Raw genomic sequence first — 6332 nt, 5'->3', positions numbered from 1 at the left:
TGTGTGCAGTTCTGGGCTCCTCGGTACAAGAGGGACATGGTGATTCTGGATTGAGTCCAGAAGGCAACAAAGATGATAAAGGGACCTCACTCAGAGGAAAGGCTGATGAAGTTGGGCCTGTTCAGCCTCGAGAAGAGACAACTGAGTGGGGACCTCATCAATGTCTGTCAGTATCCAAAGGGAAGGTGGCAAGAGGGTGGATCCAGGCTCTTCTTGGTGGTGCCCATCAATACAACAAGAGGCAAAGGGCAGGAACTGATGCACAGGAAATTCCACCTGAAAACAAGGAAGAATACTGTGAGAGTGACTGAGCTCTGGGACAGATTGTCCAGAGAGGTTGTGGAGTCTCCTTCTCTGGAGATATTCAAGAACCATCTGGATATAATCCTGAGTAACATGCTCTAGGGGACCCTGCTTGAGCAGGGAGGTGGGACCAGATCACCTCCAGTGGTCCCTTCCAATTTCACTCATTTTGTGATTCTGTGATAATTTTACTAAACTTCCAGAGTATTGGTTTTGTCTATCATATGAAATCTTGGCTGGGGAAGATATAAGGAATTTTTCTAACATTTCTAAAAAATCACTGTAAATTTCCATAGCTACAAAATATTTAATGCAAGAATATTAGGCAGTGTTAATCAGCATTAGTCCTGTGATTGCAGTGGAACTAGGTAGATTTATAGAAGCTGACTATCTTGTCCCAGATTTTCAAACTATTAAATACATTTGCACTACTTAGTTACATATGCATTTCACTTTTATGAAGTAAATGCAGAGATTACCATGCACAGATGTTTTTGAACTGTATTTTTCACTAGTTGACTTTGTGAGGAATTTCATCTAAAAGTTCAAAACAATTTCTCATCATCTTTCAGCACAGCCCTGATAAACATATATTTGAGGAAGTGACTGAAACCTTAAATATAATTTGTGCAAAACTTTGTTTGATATTCCCAAAAGAGAAATGAGTTTCTATTTATTTTGGTGAGCTACTGAAGTTTTGAAAATTGTTAAATATTGGAGTTCTAGTATGCGTGCATGTAGAACTGTGGACTGTTAGTTAAAAAGATAAACACTGTTAGATGAATAATTTTGTTCTTACAGTGTGTGTTAACATATTGCAGATTCTTCAAAGATATTGATAATGCATTTGTTAGCATTTCAAAGCCTACCAGTGATTTTGAGAATGCTAACCTGTAGCTTTTAAAAAACCATGAAGTGAAATTCTCACTCTGTTAAAATGAATTATGTTACTTTATTAATTACACCTTGATCTGGCTTTTACACTTTAAATAACATTTGACATTTTTCAGAAAGTGAAGCAAAAGTAATACAAGTACTCATTGTTCAAAGTTTGGACTGTATAAAATATCAATGTGGAAAGGATACAACCTGTGTACACTAGGATGTAATAAAAAAATACATAAGCTTGCAACTGCTAGAAAGTTATCGAAAACATAGACAATCCATTTGAACTGCATTCTGAGCCATTCTTACTTAGCATTACTTAGAGAATTACCATCAGAAGGGACCTAAAATTTATTTTGGTTTTTCAAAAATTGCATTTTTAAATAAGATTGTACAGTTTTGTGTGTATGCTTTATTTGTGATATTCATTAATAACTTGGAAGGATAGTTATAGTTAAAAATAGAAAGTAAACAACTGAATTTTGCCTTTAATAATTTCTTATTTTTTTTCTTTTCATGAAGCATTCCTCTTTGCCATCTAAAACTACTTAAAAATCAAGGTACAGAAGACAAACAAATGAAAACAGCAGATTTTTTGCAGTATGGAGAACAAGTGCGTTTGAACCCAGTGAGGCCTGCTCAAGGACAGGGGCTGGTGCATGGTACAGCAGTGTTCTCTGCTGTGTGACCTAAATTTGTATTCTGAATGAGATGATGCTGGTTCCAGCAACAAGTGGCTCAGAAATGCCAGTTTTGCAGGCTGCATGACCCTGCTTGTCTTGCTGAGAGACCAAAGCAGGTTGCCTTGCTGATGCATATGTACAAATCCCAATACACAAGTTACCTTCTTCAAAAACTGGCCTGGGCATCAACTTGGGACACAAATGTGTGCTCTTTTAACACACTCCAAGTGCACTGTATAGAAAATATATCTAGTTCTTCACGTAGGTTCAATTCTTTCTTAGGGAAAGCTTTAATTGAAATACTTATAGATTGTATGGTTGAATCACAGCTGACTTACCGATTTTTCAGTTCCTATACTGGACTCTATTCCATCCCTGTCTACTTGAGACAAATGGAGATAAAAGAATAGATTCTGAGTTTTTCTTCACTTTAAATAGGAAGATCTTATATTAGTGTTGAAATCGAAATTATTTAACCAAAATAATTTTCTGACTTGAAAATAATAATGGAAAAATGTCTATGACCTCATGGGAATGGGTTTCAAGTCAAATATAGAACGAACACACTAAAATTGTAAAGTGCATGTACCAATCTGTATGACCACTACATGTACATTTGGTAAAAAATATCTTTCTGTATATGAATATATTTGCTTAAAATAATTTTATAACATTTAATTTCTGTCCTTGATTCATGACAGAATTAATAGGGACAAACATTCCATGGAATTTTTTTCAGACGTTCATCTAGAGATACTGAGATAAAAACAGTTATCTGATTATGCATTGGGATCTATTGTTAAACACAAAATGATAACTAGATGAGTGTCAATTTTCTTGCATATTCTTATTTGTCCTTAATTTGATACTGTTAATGAAAAGATTGACGGTTTTGTAGCTACAGATTTTTTTAGCATTTCAGTCAGACAGGACTATTCCTATAATAAGCCTTATCTACTGTATTTTTACAGTTAAAAATAAAATCTTAGCAAAAATATTGCTTGACTGACCCTCACATGAAATAGATATATCCATTCAATGCCTGTCCTTCTTTGCCCTTTTCCACCTTACTTTTTACCATCCTCTCCAAATACAGTCAAGCAAAGCACTCAAGTGCTTTCATAAGGTGAAAACCTTATGAATAATGAAAGTACTGTAAAGATGACAATGTCAGGATCATGAATGTGTTTGTGCATGGTCAGGACTGGATCTTCCCAATCTTTACAACATGCTCTTATAATCTTACAGACTCAAAGCTGTCTGATAAAATAATAACATAAAAATACAATAGGCTTCATGAGAGAGTTTTATTAAGAGGAGAAACAGACATATCTATGTTTAAAGATGGTCTTGAATAGACTGAAATATTAAGAGTACTTAGTATGCTGAGTATAAATAGTATAAATACTGTGCTGTGAATAACACTTTGGAGACCACCTGCTTTACTTTATCAGTATTGTATAGTTCAGAAGTTTCATCTATTTCAGTCATTAACAGAAGTTGCACTTTGTAACATAAAGAGATAAATGGAGGTTTTAGTTAGAATAGTTGGTTTTACAGGATATTGCAGAATCTCATGTTAGAGTTGTTATAGCCAAGGGTATGTCAACGTTTCCATTTCTAAGTTTTATAATCAGACTGTAAAAATGGGTTTTAGACTGAGACTGGCACCTTAAGTCTCAACTCAGAACCAAGTTGTTTTAAAAGAACACATTTCCATAGCTATATTCGCTCTTCTGTATTAAAATTGAATGGCTTAGTTTAGCTTCTGTAATGAGCTCATCTGATATTTTGTTAACACGACAGCAGCTCTGAGTTGCTAAATAGAGCCCCATCCTCAACATATCCGTGGGAGCACATCATAATATAAGAGGGTAGAAATTTTTTCAGTTTCCTAAGTAGCATATAGATATGCATATATTTTTTTCCTGCTCCTGAATCTTTAGAGACTGAGAAGACCTTGGCTTAGCCCCAATACAGTGCAATGTCAAAATATCCCTATTGAAAACTCAGACAGCTGAGCTGGGTCTTAGTCACATGAATTGCTGCCTCAGCTGATGCATCTTGTGCCAAATTTGTGCTGCTTCTGAATTTGTTGTTCTGGGGGCATTCTTGGGGTCTTTTTTTGGGGGTGGTGGTAGAGTTTTTTTAATTCCACCAGTCTGGCTTTAGTCATCCTGAGATAATGCAAAATATATGCTACTCAATTAAATCCTTGGCCACTTTCTACACAGATTTTCCCTAAAACAACAGCCAGTTTTTCATCTGTATTATCACCTCATGAAAGCATGCCAGGTAAAGACGAGGTGATCTGCAGGTAAACACTTATCAGGTTACCTCTATAGGGTGAAATATAAAATAAATCCTATGGTAGAAAGGAAAGATATTCTATCTTATACATGATATGCTTTTATGAAATATTCTAGATATGTGAAGTAATGGTCTGATTATACCATTGTGTTGAACTGGAAAAACTGAGTGTAGTACTGCAGAGAGGGATGTTTCCTTCAGTTCTTTTATGTAAGTGGAAGCAACAAAGGCTTTTTTGGAATTTCTTGACACATTTACACCTTCCAGGTCTCTACCTGATAGCTTCATTTGTCAAGGATACCTTACAGTTTGCCCACCAAAACACACATGCAATTTTACATTGCATGCAAAGCTGTGAGAGTAAATCAGTATGAGATATCTGAAAACCTGGCATAAGGATACGTGTCTGATAGTTCATCATATTGCTTATTCAATAGTACATATTATAAAGTCATTCAGACAGTGACCTCTAAGGCATTACTCTAACAAATCTTATATTTCCTGTTAATAGTACTGTTCTTTTCCTGCAACTGGTTGTTTATCCTTCTCCATCTGACCCTGAAGAGCTCAGTACACAATCTTTTACTGCATGTCATTGTCCTCTCTCTGTAATGTTGAAAATGAGGATCAAACATGGTGGATTTCAATAGTCATGATATAAATGGTTTCTAGAAGTACAGGGGAGAATAGAGCATTGAGATATCTTGCTCAAAGGCAAGGATAAAATACCTTATGTATACAAAGAATACACATATATGTATGAACAAGGATTTTCTGTTCTAACACAGTATTGTACATTGGACTCCAATAGAAGTTATTTTTGGTAGTTTTCCCTGGACTGTAGGCATATACACATTGCAGGTATGTAAGACTCGTTTTGCATGCTCAAGGTGTATTGCTTTGTCTGAGACAGAAGCTATTCCAAATGGTTCAAATTAAAGGGTGATAACCAAAGCTGCCATACAAAAGTTGTGCTGTCCTGTGATGGTCATACCCTTTTTTTGGACAACGTCATAATTCTTTCAGTGCTTTCAAACTGGGAATAATGACTACGTGTTCTTACCAACCAACTTTTAACCAAAGCAGACCTGAGAACCCCTTTAGATGCAGCAGCATGTTTTTTGCTATACACAGCTGTTTCTGAGTACTGGAAAGGTCCTAGTACAGACAGAGCAAACAGGCTCTGGAGTCTTGTGTGTGTTTTACAATTTTCCATTAAGCTGTTGCTTTCCTGGGTTGAAAGCTCACAAAGAACTCAGTCAGAGTTCACTGTCTGACTTTTGATGTGTAACACTCTTGAAGACTTTATGCAAATAACTCCTGAAAGTAATGAAGCACATGGCAGAGCAAGTCACAGGTTTTGAAATGCTCACAAGGACTTGCAAGAGTTCTGGCACAGAGAGCACAGCAACCAATAAAAATCAATATTTTCAATGGTCAAAAAGTTAGTATAAAATGTTAATAATATAATACAGCCATGTAATATAATGCATACATTTCAGAATGAATCTATGCTGTGAGGATTAATTTCTTGGGAAAGCATGCGGATGATAGAAAACTGAAATGTCACTAAATATTTTTATTTAATGAAGAAACATAATTTCTATTTTAAAACTCTTTAGTTTCTTTCATGAGTACCTAACTTTTGAGTTTATATTTCATAGAAGGTTGCATGACATAATAAAAATGTAGAAAGAATGTAGTAAAAAGTGTGTGAAATAGCAGCTAACACCTTCTGTGGTGATGAATTTGCTGGATGTATTGCAGCTCAGAGAACAGTGAAGATGTGAGGCCATGCAAAATGCATACACTCCTGAAGAAGTTAATAATGTCCTTTCTCACAGTTAACCATAACTTCCTTTTAAAAATTGGTAATATTATAGGAGGGTCTATCTATATTAAAACAACATCAAAATCTGTCATAATATGGATATGATTTTTTATGTCACTCACACATCTGAAAAGCAATTGAACTGGATGTCTTGGCTTATGAAATGTTTACATGATAGGTTTATTGATGTACTGTAGTTTTATACTTCACTGCCTATGATCTATGAACAGTACCACATGGTTTTTTCTTTGAAGCTATAAGTAATGGGTGAGATGATGTTCAGTTTATCATTTTATAAAGTCTTCATGCTCACATTCAAG

The sequence above is a fragment of the Aphelocoma coerulescens genome, chromosome 4 (genome assembly GCF_041296385.1).
Source record: "Aphelocoma coerulescens isolate FSJ_1873_10779 chromosome 4, UR_Acoe_1.0, whole genome shotgun sequence".
NCBI lineage: Eukaryota > Metazoa > Chordata > Aves > Passeriformes > Corvidae > Aphelocoma > Aphelocoma coerulescens.
This window is presented reverse-complemented; position numbering follows the sequence as displayed.